This window comes from Dendrobates tinctorius, unplaced genomic scaffold (assembly GCF_039654945.1).
Source record: "Dendrobates tinctorius isolate UK_male_01 unplaced genomic scaffold, ASM3965494v1 ptg000019l, whole genome shotgun sequence".
NCBI lineage: Eukaryota > Metazoa > Chordata > Amphibia > Anura > Dendrobatidae > Dendrobates > Dendrobates tinctorius.
The window spans coordinates 35,160,522-35,183,325 of NW_027361687.1; the positions used below are offsets into that span (position 1 = coordinate 35,160,522).

Below are 22,804 nucleotides of genomic sequence, written 5' to 3' on the forward strand. Positions count from 1 at the left end.
GAGTTGTCAGGTCGTGCAGGGGTTGCTACGATGTGGTGGAGTTGTCAGGCCGTGCAGGGGTTGCTACGATGTGGTGGAGTTGTCAGGCCGTGCAGGGGTTGCTACGATGTGGTGGAGTTGTCAGGTCGTGCAGGGGATGTCAGGACATGATGGAGTTGTCAGGCCGTGCAGGAGTTGCTACGATGTGGTGGAGTTGTCAGGCCATGCAGGGGATGTCAGGACATGATGGAGTTGTCAGGTCGTGCAGGGGTTGCTACGATGTGGTGGAGTTGTCAGGTCGTGCAGGGGTTGCTACGATGTGGTGGAGTTGTCAGGTCGTGCTGTTAGCAGATGTTGGGGCACTCCCCGTGGTGCCGGCTGCGCAGGTGCGTTGTTTACCCTACAGCAGCAGGGAGGAGGGGGCACAGGTACAGCTTGTTCTGTACTGACAGGACGGGCAGGTCTGACTTCATTCCCTGGGCATTGTGGGTAATATTCCTGAGAGTTTTTACCTGGTGTTTCTGCAGGTTCAGGCCACTATATGGGGTGACTGAGCGTACAGGGCTGGCCGTAGACTCGCCTCCCACAGCACACAGGTAATTTCTGGAGCACCTGTGGTTATTGACAGATAGCGTTAGAGTCCGTGCTGGGATTCTTCTTCTGTTCGGATGTTACTGACAGAACATTATTTGTAAGGTAGTCGCACTCAGCAATGTATGGCAGTATTATTTATATATGGCATCATAATTTCGATTTTAGTGACCTATTATGTCGCCACCTCTGTGACAATTGGCTTCTGATTGATTAGAGTGGGACGCACTGCGTTCCTCGATCCCTGGTTCAGCATTATTAATCTGGTGACTGATCCCTTTTAACTGTGTCTCCTCCAACTGTAGCAATGGTGGCCATGTCATATCCCACCTCCGTTGATATCTGTCTCTATCTTTAACAATGGGCAAAGTTCAAATTCCGTTCACTGGATGAAAACAGTTTTGTGGTCTGGTAGCGCACATCTGTAAGACAGGCCCGGAGCTGTCATGTCACTGGAGGTAGGTGTCCTGGCCCAACACAAGATCTGATCCCTCCGCGGGGGTGAGTTCTACATAATCTGTTACTTGGCCGCCATGCTCCCTTATAGCCGAACAGATCATTGACCTCAGAGTTATATATATATAGACTGGCCCTGTGTAATAATGTGTACACACTGATCTATACCACATGTTTATGTTATGTGCACTGCTGTAATATATCGTTATATGTGGGGAGCGGTGATGTCACTGCTGTAATATATCATTATATGTGAGGAGCGGTGTTGTCACTGCTGTAATATATCATATGTGAGGAGCGGTGATGTCACTGCTGTAATATATCATTATATGTGGGGAGCGGTGAAGTCACTGCTGTAATATATCATTATATGTGGGGAGCGGTGATGTCACTGCTGTAATATATCATTATATGTGAGGAGCGGTGATGTCACTGCTGTAATATATCATATGTGAGGAGCGGTGATGTCACTGCTGTAATATATCATTATATGTGAGGAGCGGTGATGTCACTGCTGTAATATATCATTATATGTGAGGAGCGGTGATATCACTGCTGTAATATATCATTATATGTGAGGAGCGGTGATGTCACTGCTGTAATATATCATTATATGTGAGGAGCGGTGATGTCACTGCTGTAATATATCATTATATGTGAGGAGCTGTGATGTCACTGCTGTAATATATCATTATATGTGGGGAGCGGTGATGTCACTGCTGTAATATATCATTATATGTGAGGAGCGGTGATGTCACTGCTGTAATATATCATTATATGTGGGGAGCGGTGATGTCACTGCTGTAATATATCATTATATGTGAGGAGCGGTGATGTCACTGCTGCAATATATCATTATATGTGGGGAGCGGTGATGTCACTGCTGTAATATATCATTATATGTGATGAGCGGTGATGTCACTGCTGTAATATATCATTATATGTGGGGAGCGATGATGTCACTGCTGTAATATATCATTATATGTGATGAGCGGTGATGTCACTGCTGTAATATATCATTATATGTGAGGAGCGGTGATGTCACTGCTGTAATATATTATTATATGTGAGGAGCGGTGATGTCACTGCTGTAATATATCATTATATGTGAGGAGCGGTGATGTCACTGCTGTAATATATCATTATATGTGGGGAGCGGTGATGTCACTGCTGTAATATATCATTATATGTGAGGAGCGGTGATGTCACTGCTGCAATATATCATTATATGTGGGGAGCGGTGATGTCACTGCTGTAATATATCATTATATGTGATGAGCGGTGATGTCACTGCTGTAATATATCATTATATGTGAGGAGCGGTGATGTCACTGCTGTAATATATCATTATATGTGGGGAGCGATGATGTCACTGCTGTAATATATCATTATATGTGATGAGCGGTGATGTCACTGCTGTAATATATCATTATATGTGAGGAGCGGTGATGTCACTGCTGTAATATATTATTATATGTGAGGAGCGGTGATGTCACTGCTGTAATATATCATTATATGTGGGGAGCGGTGATGTCACTGCTGTAATATATCATTATATGTGAGGAGCGGTGATGTCACTGCTGTAATATATCATTATATGTGGGGAGCGGTGATGTCACTGCTGTAATATATCATTATATGTGAGGAGCGGTGATGTCACTGCTGTAATATATCATTATATGTGAGGAGCGGTGATGTCACTGCTGTAATATATCATTATATGTGGGGAGCGGTGATGTCACTGCTGTAATATATCATTATATGTGATGAGCGGTGATGTCACTGCTGTAATATATCATTATATGTGAGGAGCGGTGATGTTACTGCTGTAATATATCATTATATGTGGGGAGCGATGATGTCACTGCTGTAATATATCATTATATGTGAGGAGCGGTGATGTCACTGCTGTAATATATCATTATATGTGAGGAGCGGTGATGTCACTGCTGTAATATATTATTATATGTGAGGAGCGGTGATGTCACTGCTGTAATATATCATTATATGTGATGAGCGGTGATGTCACTGCTGTAATATATCATTATATGTGAGGAGCGGTGATGTCACTGCTGTAATATATCATTATATGTGGGGAGCGATGATGTCACTGCTGTAATATATCATTATATGTGAGGAGCGGTGATGTCACTGCTGTAATATATCATTATATGTGAGGAGCGTTGATGTCACTGCTGTAATATATTATTATATGTGAGGAGCGGTGATGTCACTGCTGTAATATATCATTATATGTGGGGAGCGGTGATGTCACTGCTGTAATATATCATTATATGTGAGGAGAGGTGATGTCACTGCTGTAATATATCATTATATGTGAGGAGCGGTGATGTCACTCCTGTAATATATCATTATATGTGAAGAGCGGTGACGTCACTGCTGTAATATATCATTATATGTGAGGAGCGGTGATGTCACTGCTGTAATATATCATTATATGTGCGGAGCGGTGATGTCACTGCTGTAATATATCATTATATGTGAGGAGCGGTGATGTCACTGCTGTAATATATCATTATATGTGAGGAGCGGTGATGTCACTGCTGTAATATATCATTATATGTGAGGAGTGGTGATGTCACTGCTGTAATATATCATTATATGTGGGGAGCAGTGATGTCACTGCTGTAATATATCATTATATGTGAGGAGCTGTGATGTCACTGCTGTAATATATCATTATATGTGAGGAGCGGTGATGTCACTGCTGTAACATATCATTATATGTGAGGAGCGGTGATGTCACTGCTGTAATATATCATTATATGTGAGGAGCGGTGATGTCACTGCTGTAATATATCATTATATGTGCGGAGCGGTGATGTCACTGCTGTAATATATCATTATATGTGGGGAGCGGTGATGTCACTGCTGTAATATATCATTATATGTGAGGAGCGGTGATGTCACTGCTGTAATATATCATTATATGTGAGGAGCGGTGATGTCACTGCTGTAATATATCATTATATGTGCGGAGCGGTGATGTCACTGCTGTAATATATCATTATATGTGAGGAGCGGTGATGTCACTGCTGTAATATATCATTATATGTGAGGAGCGGTGATGTCACTGCTGTAATATATCATTATATGTGAGGAGCGGTGATGTCACTGCTGTAATATATCATTATATGTGAGGAGCGGTGACGTCACTGCTGTAATATATCATTATATGTGAGGAGCGGTGATGTCACTGCTGTAATATATCATTATATGTGAGGAGCGGTGATGTCACTGCTGTAATATATCATTATATGTGCGGAGCGGTGATGTCACTGCTGTAATATATCATTATATGTGAGGAGCGGTGATGTCACTGCTGTAATATATCATTATATGTGAGGAGCGGTGATGTCACTGCTGTAATATATCATTATATGTGAGGAGCGGTGATGTCACTGCTGTAATATATCATTATATGTGAGGAGAGGTGATATCACTGCTGTAATATATCATTATATGTGAGGAGCGGTGATGTCACTGCTGTAATATATCATTATATGTGGGGAGCGGTGATGTCACTGCTGTAATATATCATTATATGTGAGGAGCGGTGACGTCACTGCTGTAATATATCGTTATATGTGGGGAGCGGTGATGTCACTGCTGTAAAATATCATATGTGAGGAGCGGTGACGTCACTGCTGTAATATATCATTATATGTGAGGAGCGGTGACGTCACTGCTGTAATATATCATTATATGTGGGGAGCGGTGACGTCACTGCTGTAATATATCATTATATGTGCGGAGCGGTGATGTCACTGCTGTAATATATCATTATATGTGGGGAGCGGTGATGTCACTGCTGTAATATATCATTATATGTGAGGAGCAGTGATGTCACTGCTGTAATATATCATTATATGTGAGGAGCGGTGACGTCACTGCTGTAATATATCGTTATATGTGGGGAGCGGTGATGTCACTGCTGTAATATATCGTTATATGTGAGGAGCGGTGACGTCACTGCTGTAATATATCGTTATATGTGAGGAGCGGTAATGTCACTGCTGTAATATATCATTATATGTGGGGAGCGGTGATGTCACTGCTGTAATATATCATTATATGTGAGGAGCGGTGATGTCACTGCTGTAATATATCATTATATGTGAGGAGCGGTGATGTCACTGCTGTAATATATCATTATATGTGTGGAGCGGTGATGTCACTGCTGTAATATATCATTATATGTGAGGAGCGGTGATGTCATTGCTGTAATATATCATTATATGTGAGGAGCGGTGATGTCACTGCTGTAATATATCATTATATGTGAGGAGCGGTGATGTCACTGCTGTAATATATCATTATATGTGAGGAGCGGTGATGTCACTGCTGTAATATATCATTATATGTGAGGAGCGGTGATGTCACTGCTGTAATATATCATTATATGTGAGGAGCGGTGATGTCACTGCTGTAATATATCATTATATGTGAGGAGCGGTGATGTCACTGCTGTAATATATCATTATATGTGAGGAGCGGTGATGTCACTGCTGTAATATATCATTATATGTGGGGAGCGGTGATGTCACTGCTGTAATATATCATTATATGTGAGGAGCGGGGATGTCACTGCTGTAATATATCATTATATGTGAGGAGCGGTGATGTCACTGCTGTAATATATCATTATATGTGGGGAGCGGTGATGTCACTGCTGTAATATATTATATGTGAGGAGCGGTGATGTCACTGCTGTAACATATTATATGTAAGGAGAGGTGATGTCACTGCTGTAATATATCATTATATGTGGGGAGCGGTGATGTCACTGCTGTAATATATCATTATGTGAGGAGCGGTGATGTCACTGCTGTAATATATCATTATATGTGAGGAGCGGTGATGTCACTGCTGTAATATATCATTATATGTGGGGAGCGGTGATGTCACTGCTGTAATATATTATATGTGAGGAGCGGTGATGTCACTGCTGTAACATATTATATGTAAGGAGAGGTGATGTCACTGCTGTAATATATCATTATATGTGGGGAGCGGTGATGTCACTGCTGTAATATATCATTATGTGAGGAGCGGTGATGTCACTGCTGTAATATATCATTATATGTGGGGAGCGGTGATGTCACTGCTGTAATATATCATTATGTGAGGAGCGGTGATGTCACTGCTGTAATATATCATTATATGTGAGGAGCGGGGATGTCACTGCTGTAATATATCATTATATGTGAGGAGCGGTGATGTCACTGCTGTAATATATCATTATATGTGGGGAGCGGTGATGTCACTGCTGTAATATATTATATGTGAGGAGCGGTGATGTCACTGCTGTAACATATTATATGTAAGGAGAGGTGATGTCACTGCTGTAATATATCATTATATGTGGGGAGCGGTGATGTCACTGTTGTAATACTGTATATTATCTGTGAGGAGCGGTGATGTCACTGCTGTAATATATCATTATATGTGAGGAGCGGTGATGTCACTGCTGTAATATATCATTATGTGAGGAGCGGTGATGTCACTGCTGTAATATATCATTATATGTGAGGAGCGGTGATGTCACTGCTGTAATATATCATTATATGTGAGGAGCGGTGATGTCACTGCTGTAATTAATCATTATATGTGAGGAGCGGTGATGTCACTGCTGTAATATATCATTATATGTGAGGAGCGGTGATGTCACTGCTGTAATATATCATTATATGTGAGGAGCGGTGATGTCACTGCTGTAATATATCATTATATGTGAGGAGCGGTGACGTCACTGCTGTAATATATCATTATATGTGAGGAGCGGTGATGTCACTGCTGTAATATATCATTATATGTGAGGAGCGGTGACGTCACTGCTGTAATATATCGTTATATGTGGGGAGCGGTGATGTCACTGCTGTAATATATCATTATATGTGAGGAGCGGTGACGTCACTGCTGTAATATATCATTATATGTGAGGAGCAGTGACGTCACTGCTGTAATATATCATTATATGTGCGGAGCGGTGACGTCACTGCTGTAATATATCATTATATGTGGGGAGCGGTGATGTCACTGCTGTAATATATCATTATATGTGAGGAGCGGTGATGTCACTGCTGTAATATATCATTATATGTGAGGAGCGGTGATGTCACTGCTGTAATATATCATTATATGTGTGGAGCGGTGATGTCACTGCTGTAATATATCATTATATGTGAGGAGCGGTGATGTCATTGCTGTAATATATCATTATATGTGAGGAGCGGTGATGTCACTGCTGTAATATATCATTATATGTGGGGAGCGGTGATGTCACTGCTGTAATATATCATTATATGTTTGGAGCGCTGACGTCACTGCTGTAATATATCATTATATGTGAGGAGCGGTGATGTCACTGCTGTATTATATCATTATATGTGAGGAGCGGTGATGTCACTCCTGTAATATATCATTATATGTGAGGAGCGCAGACGTCACTGCTGTAATATATCATTATATGTGAGGAGAGGTGATGTCACTGCTGTAATATATCATTATATGTGAGGAGCGGTGACGTCACTGCTGTAATATATCGTTATATGTGGGGAGCAGTGATGTCACTGCTGTAATATATCATTATATGTGAGGAGCGGTGACGTCACTGCTGTAATATATCGTTATATGTGGGGAGCGGTGATGTCACTGCTGTAATATATCATTATATGTGAGGAGCGGTGACGTCACTGCTGTAATATATCATTATATGTGAGGAGCAGTGACGTCACTGCTGTAATATATCATTATATGTGGGGAGCGGTGATGTCACTGCTGTAATATATCATTATATGTGAGGAGCGGTGATGTCACTGCTGTAATATATCATTATATGTGAGGAGCGGTGATGTCACTGCTGTAATATATCATTATATGTGAGGAGCGGTGATGTCACTGCTGTAATATATCATTATATGTGAGGAGCGGTGATGTCACTGCTGTAATATATCATTATATGTGAGGAGCGGTGATGTCACTGCTGTAATATATCATTATATGTGAGGAGCGGTGATGTCACTGCTGTAATATATCATTATATGTGGGGAGCGGTGATGTCACTGCTGTAATATATCATTATATGTGAGGAGCGGGGATGTCACTGCTGTAATATATCATTATATGTGAGGAGCGGTGATGTCACTGCTGTAATATATCATTATATGTGGGGAGCGGTGATGTCACTGCTGTAATATATTATATGTGAGGAGCGGTGATGTCACTGCTGTAACATATTATATGTGAGGAGCGGTGATGTCACTGCTGTAATATATCATTATATGTGGGGAGCGGTGATGTCACTGCTGTAATATATCATTATATGTGGGGAGCGGTGATGTCACTGTTGTAATACTGTATATTATCTGTGAGGAGCGGTGATGTCACTGCTGTAATATATCATTATATGTGAGGAGCGGTGATGTCACTGCTGTAATATATCATTATATGTGAGGAGCGGTGATGTCACTGCTGTAATATATCATTATATGTGAGGAGCGGTGATGTCACTGCTGTAATATATCATTATATGTGAGGAGCGGTGATGTCACTGCTGTAATTAATCATTATATGTGAGGAGCGGTGATGTCACTGCTGTAATATATCATTATATGTGAGGAGCGGTGATGTCACTGCTATAATATATCATTATATGTGAGGAGCGGCGATGTTACTGCTGTAATATATCATTATATGTGAGGAGCGGTGATGTCACTGCTGTAATATATCATTATATGTGAGGAGCGGTGACGTCACTGCTGTAATATATCATTATATGTGCGGAGCGGTGACGTCACTGCTGTAATATATCATTATATGTGAGGAGCGGTGATGTCACTGCTGTAATATATCATTATATGTGAGGAGCGGTGACGTCACTGCTGTAATATATCATTATATGTGAGGAGCGGTGATGTCACTGCTGTAATATATCATTATATGTGAGGAGCGGTGACGTCACTGCTGTAATATATCGTTATATGTGGGGAGCGGTGATGTCGCTGCTGTAATATATCATTATATGTGAGGAGCGGTGACGTCACTGCTGTAATATATCATTATATGTGAGGAGCAGTGACGTCACTGCTGTAATATATCATTATATGTGCGGAGCGGTGACGTCACTGCTGTAATATATCATTATATGTGGGGAGCGGTGATGTCACTGCTGTAATATATCATTATATGTGAGGAGCGGTGATGTCACTGCTGTAATATATCATTATATGTGAGGAGCGGTGATGTCACTGCTGTAATATATCATTATATGTGTGGAGCGGTGATGTCACTGCTGTAATATATCATTATATGTGAGGAGCGGTGATGTCACTGCTGTAATATATCATTATATGTGTGGAGCGGTGATGTCACTGCTGTAATATATCATTATATGTGAGGAGCGGTGATGTCATTGCTGTAATATATCATTATATGTGAGGAGCGGTGATGTCACTGCTGTAATATATCATTATATGTGGGGAGCGGTGATGTCACTGCTGTAATATATCATTATATGTGAGGAGCGGTGATGTCACTGCTGTATTATATCATTATATGTGAGGAGCGGTGATGTCACTCCTGTAATATATCATTATATGTGGGGAGCGCTGACGTCACTGCTGTAATATATCATTATATGTGAGGAGCGGTGATGTCACTGCTGTATTATATCATTATATGTGAGGAGCGGTGATGTCACTCCTGTAATATATCATTATATGTGAGGAGCGCAGACGTCACTGCTGTAATATATCATTATATGTGAGGAGAGGTGATGTCACTGCTGTAATATATCATTATATGTGAGGAGCGGTGACGTCACTGCTGTAATATATCGTTATATGTGGGGAGCAGTGATGTCACTGCTGTAATATATCATTATATGTGAGGAGCGGTGACGTCACTGCTGTAATATATCGTTATATGTGGGGAGCGGTGATGTCACTGCTGTAATATATCATTATATGTGAGGAGCGGTGACGTCACTGCTGTAATATATCATTATATGTGAGGAGCAGTGACGTCACTGCTGTAATATATCATTATATGTGGGGAGCGGTGATTTCACTGCTGTAATATATCATTATATGTGAGGAGCGGTGATGTCACTGCTGTAATATATCATTATATGTGAGGAGCGGTGATGTCACTGCTGTAATATATCATTATATGTGTGGAGCGGTGATGTCACTGCTGTAATATATCATTATATGTGAGGAGCGGTGATGTCATTGCTGTAATATATCATTATATGTGAGGAGCGGTGATGTCACTGCTGTAATATATCATTATATGTGGGGAGCGGTGATGTCACTGCTGTAATATATCATTATATGTGAGGAGCGGTGATGTCACTGCTGTAATATATCATTATATGTGAGGAGCGGTGATGTCACTGCTGTAATATATCATTATATGTGATGAGCGGTGATGTCACTGCTGTAATATATCATTATATGTGAGGAGCGGTGATGTCACTGCTGTAATATATCATTATATGTGAGGAGCGGTGATGTCACTGCTGTAATATATTATATGTGAGGAGCGGTGATTTCACTGCTGTAATATATCATTATATGTGAGGAGCGGTGATGTCACTGCTGTAATATATCATTATATGTGAGGAGCGGTGATGTCACTGCTGTAATATATCATTATATGTGAGGAGCGGTGATGTCACTCCTGTAATATATCATTATATGTGAGGAGCGCTGACGTCACTGCTGTAATATATCATTATATGTGAGGAGCGGTGATGTCACTGCTGTAATATATCATTATATGTGAGGAGCGGTGATGTCACTGCTGTAATATATCATTATATGTGAGGAGCGGTGATGTCACTGCTGTAATATATCATTATATGTGAGGAGCGGTGATGTCACTGCTGTAATATATCATTATATGTGAGGAGCGGTGATGTCACTGCTGTAATATATCATTATATGTGAGGAGCGGTGATGTCACTGCTGTAATATATCATTATATGTGAGGAGCGGTGATGTCACTGCTGTAATATATCATTATATGTGGGGAGCGGTGATGTCACTGCTGTAATATATCATTATATGTGAGGAGCGGGGATGTCACTGCTGTAATATATCATTATATGTGAGGAGCGGTGATGTCACTGCTGTAATATATCATTATATGTGGGGAGCGGTGATGTCACTGCTGTAATATATTGTATGTGTGGAGCGGTGATGTCACTGCTGTAATATATCATTATATGTGAGGAGCGGTGATGTCACTGCTGTAATATATTATATGTGTGGAGCGGTGATGTCACTGCTGTAATATATCATTATATGTGAGGAGCGGTGATGTCACTGCTGTAATATATCATTATATGTGAGGAGCGGTGATGTCACTGCTGTAATATATCATTATATGTGAGGAGCGGTGATGTCACTGCTGTAATATATCATTATATGTGAGGAGCGGTGATGTCACTGCTGTAATATATCATTATATGTGTGGAGCGGTGATGTCACTGCTGTAATATATCATTATATGTGAGGAGCGGTGATGTCATTGCTGTAATATATCATTATATGTGAGGAGCGGTGATGTCACTGCTGTAATATATCATTATATGTGTGGAGCGGTGATGTCACTGCTGTAATATATCATTATATGTGAGGAGCGGTGATGTCACTGCTGTAATATATCATTATATGTGAGGAGCGGTGATGTCACTGCTGTAATATATCATTATATGTGAGGAGCAGTGACGTCACTGCTGTAATATATCATTATATGTGCGGAGCGGTGATGTCACTGCTGTAATATATCATTATATGTGGGGAGCGGTGATGTCACTGCTGTAATATATCATTATATGTGAGGAGCGGTGATGTCACTGCTGTAATATATCATTATATGTGAGGAGCGGTGATGTCACTGCTGTAATATATCATTATATGTGAGGAGCGGTGATGTCATTGCTGTAATATATCATTATATGTGAGGAGCGGTGATGTCACTGCTGTAATATATCATTATATGTGGGGAGCGGTGATGTCACTCCTGTAATATATCATTATATGTGAGGAGCGGTGATGTCACTGCTGTAATATATCATTATATGTGTGGAGCGGTGATGTCACTGCTGTAATATATCATTATATGTGAGGAGCGGTGATGTCATTGCTGTAATATATCATTATATGTGAGGAGCGGTGATGTCACTGCTGTAATATATCATTATATGTGGGGAGCGGTGATGTCACTGCTGTAATATATCATTATATGTGAGGAGCGGTGATGTCACTGCTGTATTATATCATTATATGTGAGGAGCGGTGATGTCACTCCTGTAATATATCATTATATGTGAGGAGCGCTGACGTCACTGCTGTAATATAACATTATATGTGAGGAGCGGTGATGTCACTGCTGTAATATATCATTATATGTGAGGAGCGGTGATGTCACTGCTGTAATATATCATTATATGTGAGGAGCGGTGATGTCACTGCTGTAATATATCATTATATGTGAGGAGCGGTGATGTCACTGCTGTAATATATCATTATATGTGAGGAGCGGTGATGTCACTGCTGTAATATATCATTATATGTGAGGAGCGGTGATGTCACTGCTGTAATATATCATTATATGTGAGAAGCGGTGATGTCACTGCTGTAATATATCATTATATGTGGGGAGCGGTGATGTCACTGCTGTAAAATATTATATGTGAGGAGCGGTGATGTCACTGCTGTAATATATCATTATATGTGGGGAGCGGTGATGTCACTGCTGTAATATATCATTATATGTGGGGAGCGGTGATGTCACTGTTGTAATACTGTATATTATCTGTGAGGAGCGGTGATGTCACTGCTGTAATATATCATTATATGTGAGGAGCGGTGATGTCACTACTGTAATATATAATTATATGTGAGGAGCGGTGATGTCACTGCTGTAATATATCATTATATGTGAGAGCGGTGATGTCACTGCTGTAATATATCATTATATGTGAGCAGCGGTGATGTCACTGCTGTAATATATCATTATATGTGAGGAGCGGTGATGTCACTGCTGTAATATATCATTATATGTGAGGAGCGGTGATGTCATTGCTGTAATATAATATTATATGTGAGGAGCGGTGATGTCACTGCTGTAATATATTATTATATGTGAGGAGCGGTGATGTCACTGCTGTAATATATCATTATATGTGAGGAGCGGTGATGTCAATGCTGTAATATATCTATATGTGGGGAGCGGTGACGTCACTGCTGTAACATATCATTATATGTGAGGAGCGGTGATGTCACTGCTGTAGTATATCATTATATGTGAGGAGTGGTGATGTCACTGCTGTTATATATCATTATATGTGAGGAGCTGTGATGTCACTGCTGTAATATATCATTATATGTGAGGAGCGGTGATGTCACTTCTGTAATATATCATTATATGTGAGGAGCGGTGATGTCACTGCTGTAATATATCATTATATGTGAGGAGCGGTGATGTCACTGCTGTAATTAATCATTATATGTGAGGAGCGGTGATGTCACTGCTGTAATATATCATTATAAGTGAGGAGCGGTGATGTCGCTGCTGTAATATATCATTATATGTGAGGAGCGGCGATGTTACTGCTGTAATATTTCATTATATGTGAGGAGCGGTGATGTCACTGCTGTAATATATCATTATATGTGAGGAGCGGTGATGTCACTGCTGTAATATCTATATGTGGGGAGCGGTGATGTCACTGCTGTAATATATTATTATCTGTGAGGAGTGGTGATGTCACTGCTGTAATATATCATTATATGTGAGAGCGGTGATGTCACTACTGTAATATATAATTATATGTGAGGAGCGGTGATGTCACTGCTGTAATATATCATTATATGTGAGAGCGGTGATGTCACTGCTGTAATATATCATTATATGTGAGGAGCGGTGATGTCACTGCTGTAATATATCATCATATGTGAGGAGCGGTGATGTCATTGCTGTAATATATCGTTATATGTGGGGAGCGGTGATGTCACTGCTGTAATATATCATTATATGTGAGGAGCGGTGATGTCACTGCTGTAATATATCATTATATGTGAGGAGCGGTGATGTCACTGCTGTAATATATCATTATATGTGGGGAGCGGTGATGTCACTGCTGTAATATATCATTATATGTGAGGAGCGGTGATGTCACTGCTGTAATATATCATTATACAGTATGTGAGCAGCGGTGATGTCACTGCTGTAATATATCATTATATGTGAGGAGCGGTGATGTCACTGCTGTAATATATCATTATATGTGGGGAGTGATGATGTCACTGCTGTAATATAATTTCTGTGAGGAGTGTTGATGTCACTGTTGTAATATATCATTATATGTGGGGAGCAGTGATATTACTGCTGTTATAAATCATTATTTGTGAAGAGCTGTGATGTCACTGCTGTAATATATCATTATATGTGAGGAGCGGTGATGTCACTGCTGTAATATATCATATGTGGGGAGCGGTGATGTCACTGCTGTAATATATCATTATATGTGAGGAGCGGTGATGTCACTGATGTAATATATCATTATACGTGAGGAGCGGTAATGTCACTGCTGTAATTGTGATGAACCCAAGCAGGAGGCACGCCGTTGCCACCAAATTGTGACGAACAGCGTGGCCGGTGTCACCAATATATCACAATCCCACCACTGACACGTGGACCGAGGGACGCGACACACTGCGGGCACACGGCTATCACAGGCACAGTGGGGGCTTATCTTAGTTATCCCACCACTGGCACCATGTGACAAAAATGCAGCAAGCTAACCTTGCTCTAACAATTTACCGCAGGGGGGTTATTTTGGATGCCCCACCACTGCTAACAACCTTCCAAGAACTGTGGGGATTTATGTATATCCCACATTCTCAGTTCCACTATGGAACTCGCAGCTCTCCGGCGCCCCCCTTACCCTCAGGTCAGTCAGGGAACTGCACCTCGGATAATTAGTCGCCGGACGGGCTGCCTGTTGTGCACGCACAATTAGGCTACCGCATTAAGGGAATTATCAATGCTGTGGCCGCAGCTCCCCTTTAGCAATATAAGACCCTTCTGTCCTGCCAACTAGCCTAATCAATCGCACACACCACGCTGCCACCATCCACGCTTTTCTTAATTCACAGAGTTAAATTAAGAGGGTCCGTGGCAAACCCCTGAAATCAGTAGCGATTATCTAAAAGAGGCGCATAGTTCGTTTCCTAGAGCGTGGAGGCAGACTGAATAATTGTATCATTTATTTCCCATATGGGCAGTGATTACAGATAAAAGTTGCTATGAATTGAGACATTACATATGTACAAATACAAATATAAAACAAAGTGGATGAAAGAAGAAATTACACTTACATGTGGTCAGTTGGTGTTAGGCAACCTGTTATGAATGAGTCACCGTAGGAGGCAAAAACAGAAATACTAGCTAAGTCCAGAAAACCAGAGAAGTTGGCAGCTATCGGATTGCAGACCCCTGAACCTATCAACAACAACTAGCAGTAGCCGTGGGGGGTTCCTACGGTGCCCTAGACCCCTCGATCACAGCCGGAGAACTAAATAGCCGAAAGGGAAATCTAAACTGCCCCAGAGCAGACCCCAAAGCAAAAGGCAGCCCCCAACATATAATGACGGTGAAGCAAGATGAAAAAACACTCACACAGATAGAAAGATAGGCTGAGCAAATGATGGGGCCCAAGCTAACTAAATAGGAGAGGATAGAAAAGCTGCTGTCTGCAATCCGCCAAAACCCTATCAAAACAAGAGCCAACAGACTGATAGGGAAAAAAGCCCTGAAGACGCTAGGCTTCAAAAATACTATATCAGTACTCAGGTATTTTCTGAAGACAGAGCAAAAAGGAATTCAGCTCACCCCAGCCGGGAATGGCAGAAATCCAGAAAAACAAGGCAAAGCAAAACCAAAACACAAATGCAAAAAGCAGAGAAGAAAACTTAGCTTTTGAGGAGCAGGAATCAGACTGGTCTCCTAGAATCCCTCAGAGAAATCACCAGCCAGGCAGAAGGGCGTCGGCTGCCTTATATCCAGTCAGCAATTCCAGTCACTCAGTCATCATCATCCTGCTCAGGTGCTTGGTAATCAGCCTCACTACCTTCCTTCACCAGAAGAGGGAGTTCGTCAGACCTCAATGGTGAAGGGGAAAATGAACTCACAACAGTACCTCCCCTTTGAGGAGGGGTCACCGAACCCTCATCCACGCCACCAGGGCGATCAGGGTGAGCCCGATGAAAGGCACGCACCAATCTTTTGGCATGAATATCAGAGGCAGAGACCCAGGAATTATCCTCCTGACCATAACCCTTCCACTTAACCAAATACTGGAGTCTCCGTCTAGCCAGACGGGAATCCAGTATCTTCTCTACCTCATATTCCATGTTACCTTCAACCAATACAGGGTCCGGAGGTGCCACCCCAGGAACAACTGGTTCAACAAACCTCTTCAACAAGGACTTATGAAACACATTATGGATTTTAAATGTGACAGGAAGAGCCAAACGAAAAGAGACCGGATTAATAATCTCCAAAATCTTGTAAGGTCCAATGAATCTAGGCTTAAACTTAGGAGAAGCCACCTTCATAGCGATATTTTTTGATAACTAAACCATATCACCAACCTTAAACTGGGGACCAATGGTCCTATGTCGGTTGGAAAACCGCTTGTAACGTCCGTCTGCGGTTCTGGGCTGCAGCCAGGCAACACCCCGAGAAACACTGATACCCTTTACCCCTATACAGGAATCTGGATTTACAACAGAGCCCAGGAGGTAGCTGTCTGAATATGAGCAGCGGCCAGAGCAGGACGGTCGTCAGAGTGAAGTACGAAAACAGCAGGCAATAGCAGAGTCAAATTCAGGCCAAGGTCAGAGTCAAAAACCAGGAGGGCGGCAGAGGTACAGAATCGTTAGGAAGTAGCAGAGTCAGAATATCCAGGCCAAGGTCACAAACCAGGAGAGTAGCAGAAGTACAGAATCATCAGGCAAAAGAGGGGTCAGAAATCCAGGCTGAGGTCAGAGTCAAACAGAAATCAATCACTAAGTAACACACAGGGGAACCAAGAATATATCCGGCGGCTTGCAAGACCAGTCCCAAGGTATTTGAGGGATCAGGTCATCCCTCACAGGTTCCTGGACTGGTGATGTCATTAGGGCCTCCCCCAGGACCAGGTCAGACGGTGATGCAGTAACCGCCCACCAGATGCCTGAGCAGGAGCCACTTCTCTGTCACCACCATAACTCACGGGTGGACCACGGCGCCTCCCAGTGGCCGAGGCAGGAACAGCCATCCCCGAGTTTGACGGTGAAGTGGCGGTCCGGCGCCTCCTAGTGGCCGTGACCGGAACAGCAGGCCTCGAATCCAACGGTGACGTGACAGACCGGCGCCTCTTAGTGGCTAAAGCTGGGACCATAGGCCCTGAGTCTGACGGTGACGTAATAGAACCACGGCGCCTCCCAGTGGCCGAGGCAGGAACAGCCGTCCCCGAGTCTGACGTCGAAGTGGCGGTCCAGCGCCTCCTAGTGGCTGCGACCGGAACAGCAGGCCCCAAATCTGACGGAGACGTGACACCGCTGGGCCTTTTCCTGGGAGAGAGATAACTTATCCACCACTTGGTCCCAGATCTGGTGCATTCTCTCCACCACAGTGTCAACACCTGAGCAGGCAGAAGGCTCCACCTGCCCTGAAGAAAATCGAGGATGAAACCCAAAGTTAAAAAAAAAAAGGTGACATTAAAGTGGCAGAACTAGCTCTATTATTTAAAGCAAATTCGGCCAAGGGCAAAAATGAAACCCAATCATCCTGATCAGCGGAAATAAAACATCTCAAATACGACTCCAAGGTCTGGTTTGTTCTCTCCGTCTGCCCATTGTTCTGAGGGTGAAAAGCAGAGGAGAAGGACAACTGAATTCCCAGCTTGGAACAGAAAGTCCTCCAAAATCTAGACACAAACTGAACTCCTCTGTCAGATACAATGTTCTCAGGAATCCCGTGCAAGGGAACCACCTGTTGCAAAAACAGGGGCACCAGCTCAGAGGAAGATGGCAACTTAGGGAGTGGTACAAGATGAACCATCTTAGAGAACCTATCACAAATCACCCAAATAACAGTCATTCTCTGAGAGACAGGCATATCAGAGATGAAATCCATTGAAATATGGGTCCATGGCCTCCTGGGGACCGGCAAAGGCATCAACAACCCACTAGAGCGAGAACAAGGTTTAGACCGGGAGCAAGTCCCACAGGACTGCACAAAATTCCTGACATCACGAGACAAGGCGGGCCACCAAAAAGACCGACTCACCAGATCTCTAGTACCAAAAATACCTGGATGACCAGCCAATGCAGAGCAATGAACTTCAGACATCACTCTCTTCTTCCACTGGTCAGGAACATACAACTTTCCACTGGGACAACGCTCAGGTTTGTCCTCCTGGAACTCTTCCAGAGCACGTCTCAAATCGGGCGAGATGGCAGAAAGAACTACCCGTTCACCTAAGATGGTAGCAGGCTTGGTCTCCACAGGAGAATCAGCAAAGAAGCTCCTAGAGAGAGCGTCAGCCTTGACATTCTTAGTGCCAGGAAGAAAAGAGACCACAAAATCAAAACGTGTAAAAAACAAGGCCCACCTAGCCTGTCTAGGGTTCAAGCGTTTGGCTGACTCCAGGTAAATCAAATTCTTGTGGTCAGTGAGGACCACGACTTGATGTTTAGCTCCCTCCAACCAATGTCTCCACTCCTCAAATGCCCATTTCATGGCTAACAGTTCCCGATTCCCCACATCATAGTTACGTTCAGATGAAGAGAACTTTCGGGAAAAGAAAGCACAGGGATTCATTTTAGATGTTACAGGATCCTTTTGGGACAAAACAGCTCCTGCACCAATCTCAGAAGCGTCCACCTCTACCTGGAACGGGAGTGAGACATCAGGTTGCCGCAAAACCGGGGCAGAAGTGAATCTTCGCTTCAGCTCCTGAAAGGAAGAAACAGCCTCCGGAGACCAATTCAACACATCAGCACCCTTCTTAGTCAGATCAGTCAATGGCTTGGCAATACTCGAAAATTTTGCTATAAATTTCCGATAAAAATTAGCAAAACCAGAAAACTTCTGGAGGGCCTTCAAAGAAGTGGGCTGAACCCAATCATAAATGGCCTGTACCTTGGCCGGGTCCATTTCAATAGTTGACGGAGACAAAATAAATCCCAAAAATGAAATCCTCTGTACCCCAAAAAGGCTTTTCGATCGTTTGACATACAGGGAATTCTCCCTCAAGATCCGGAACACAGTCCGAACATGTTCCACATGAGAATCCCAATCCTTGGAGAAGATCAAAATATCATCCAGATAGATAATCAAAAATTTATCCACAAAGTCTCGGAAAATGTCGTTCATGAAGCACTGGAAGACAGAAGGGGCATTAGTGAGCCCAAAAGGCATCACCAGGTACTCAAAATGTCCCTCCGGAGTATTAAACGCCGTCTTCCATTCATCCCCATGCTTAATGCGGATAAGATTATACGCCCCCCTGAGGTCAAGCTTGGTAAACCAGCAAGCACATTTAACTCTGGAGAATAGATCCGAAATCAGGGGTAACGGATACTGATATTTAATAGTAATTTTGTTGAGGGCACGATAATCAATACAAGGCCTTAATGAACCATCCTTTTTGGCCACGAAAAAAAACCCGGCACCTAAGGGTGAAGAGGATGGTCTAATATGACCCTTCTCCAACGCCTCCTTAATATATGATCGCATAGCCTCATGCTCGGGTACAGATAAATTGAAGAGCCGACCCTTGGGAAATTTACACCCCGGGCTCAGTTCAATTGCACAGTCATAACTCCTATGAGGAGGCAAAGACGCAGACTCATTCTCACTAAATACATCATAAAAGTCCGCCAAATAGTCAGGAACATCATGCGACTGAGGAGAGGTGGAAAAAACCGGAGCCTCACTAAGGGCACACCGACAACCCCAGCTCACCACAGACACAGATTTCCAATCCAAAACTGGATTATGAATTTGCAACCAGGGAAACCCCAGAACAATGGTATCATGCAAATTATGCAACACCAAAAATCTGCAATTTTCTTGATGGTCTGGGGCGACTCGCATTACCACCTGGGTCCAAAACTGAGGTTTATTTTTCGCCAAAGGAGTAGCATCAATCCCCCTCAAAGGGATAGGCGTCCGCAGAGGTGTCATCGGAAATCCACAACGTTTAGTAAAATCCAAGTCCATTAGATTCAGGGCTGCTCCCGAATCCACAAAAGCCTTGGCGGAAAATGTGGACAGGGAGCAGATCAGAGTAATTGCCAGAAGAAACTTAGGTTGAACACCACCCACAGAAAACGTGTGTGCAAAACGTTTCTCTCGTTTAGGACAGACAGAAATAATATGCGAGGCATCTCCACAAAAAAAAACACAGCTTATTACGCCTTCTGAACTCCTGATGTTGCTCCCTGGACAAAACTCTATCACATTGCATAGGTTCAGACACTTGTTCAACAGGTGGCAACACCTCTCGTGCAGTCCTGCGTTCGCGTAAACGCCGATCAACCTGAATGGCTAATGACATAGAATCCTCAAGACCAGAGGGAACAGGAAATCCCACCATAGTATCTTTTACGGCTTCTGACAAACCCTTCCGAAAGAGAGCTGCCAAGGCATTATCATTCCAGGTAGTAAGGACCGCCCACTTTTGGAATTTTTGACAGTACAATTCTGCAGAATCTCGACCCTGGCTTAATGCCAACAGGGTCTTTTCAGCCTGATCAATAGCATTAGGTTCGTCATACAACAACCCCAAGGCTTGAAAAAATGCGTTCACATTAGTCAGAATAGGATCATCTGGTTTCAAAGAAAACGCCCAATCCTGGGGATCGCCACGCAGCAAAGAGATGACAATTTTAACCTGCTGCGCGGAGCTCCCTGACAAGTTAGGTTTCAAGGCAAAAAATAATTTACAATTATTTTTGAAATTCAAAAATTTAGACCGATCCCCAAAAAACACATCAGGAGTAGGGATCTTTGGTTCAGCAGCATGTGAATGAGCAAGGTAGGTTTAAATTCCCCGCAATTCCGCAGCGAGCTGCTCCACACGATCAGACAATTGCTTTATCTCCATTGAGAGAAAAAAAAAAATTCCCCCTACGGCCTCAGAGATATAGAGGAAAAAATGTACACACTTTTTTTTTTTTTTGTTTGTTTTACAATTCTTTCCTGCTATTGAGTACCCTAGGATCTGCGGTATGGCTGGTGATTCTGTTATGAATGAGTCACCGTAGGAGGCAAAAACAGAAATACTAGCTAAGTCCAGAAAACCAGAGAAGTTGGCAGCTATCGGATTGCAGACCCCTGAACCTATCAACAACAACTAGCAGTAGCCGTGGGGGGTTCCTACGGTGCCCTAGACCCCTCGATCACAGCCGGAGAACTAAATAGCCTAAAAACAGAAAGGGAAATCTAAACTGCCCCAGAGCAGACCCCAAAGCAAAAGGCAGCCCCCAACATATAATGACAGTGAAGCAAGATGAAAAAACACTCACACAGATAGAAAGATAGGCTGAGCAAATGATGGGGCCCAAGCTAACTAAATAGGACAGGATAGAAAAGCTGCTGTCTGCAATCCGCAACAGTCTGCAACAGACTGATAGGGAAAAAAGCCCTGAAGACGCTAGGCTTCAAAAGGACTATATCAGTACTCAGGTATTTTCTGAAGACAGAGCAAAAAGGACTTCAGCTCACCCCAGCCGGGAATGGCAGAAATCCAGAAAAACAAGGCAAAGCAAAACCAAAACACAAATGCAAAAAGCAGAGAAGAAAACTTAGCTTTTGAGGAGCAGGAATCAGACTGGTCTCCTAGAATCCCTCAGAGAAATCACCAGCCAGGCAGAAGGGCGTTGGCTGCCTTATATCCAGTCAGCAATTCCAGTCACCCAGTCATCATCATCCTGCTAAGGTGCTTGGTAATCAGCCTCACTACCTTCCTTCACCAGAAGAGGGAGTTCATCAGACCTCAATGGTGAAGGGGAAAATGAACACACAACAGCAACCCATGCGGCTTGGGGGATGGGCAGCGGCCAAACATCCCAAGACATGGGGAGGTCTGTTCAGCATCAGAACTCCAGCTCAAGTGACTGGGATATGGTAGGGAGTACCTATAGTCTGGGGTCTGTAACCTCCCGAAATGGGCGGTCTGGGGAGGTCCAACCCCCTTACTTTCTGTTACAACTTAACTAAAAAAGTTATGATAACCATATCTTAATGGGTGAAGCGAGTATGAACTCACCAAGGGTATCATGTTTCCCAGTGTAACAAACCCAACAAGAAAACATCAAGAATTCACTAGATAGGACACTCCATTTGGGAGCAATCCATATCTCAATTTCTAGAAGTCCGAGAATCGCGAAACTTAGGGGTTTAGACAGCTGGCTTCATCGCCTACACGGTGATATGTTCATTATATCTCTACTGTGTATGGTTTCTGCGATATGAATTGTTTTAATACTTCCCATAGCTGCATTCAAGCCCCTGGCTTTAAACAAAGGAACGTCTTTTCCAGTTAGCTGCTGCATGGAGGGGGGATGGAGGGACTTCGAGAGGAAGTGGACGGTTTCATGTTACCAGCAAGCTCAGAGCTGATAAGGAGGGGGGGCTGCCGCTGGGTGACAAAGGGACCTTCTAGCAGGTTCCAGAAACATATCTACAG

At 42.9% G+C, this 22,804-nt stretch overlaps 1 protein-coding gene across 3 annotated transcripts in view; it reads left to right on the forward strand.

Moving 5' to 3' along the window:
• The first annotated feature begins 422 nt into the window (after positions 1 to 422).
• Positions 423 to 22,804, forward strand: part of NR1I3 (nuclear receptor subfamily 1 group I member 3) — a 73,184-nt gene continuing 50,802 nt past the window's right edge. For 2 of the 3 annotated variants that reach the window (XM_073566903.1, XM_073566906.1), the window contains exon 1: positions 423 to 575. The gene's annotated coding sequence lies outside the window, so the exon portion shown is untranslated. Of the gene's footprint in view, positions 576 to 879; positions 1,029 to 22,804 lie in introns of those variants that run through there. The other variant, XM_073566904.1, reaches the window with a different exon arrangement.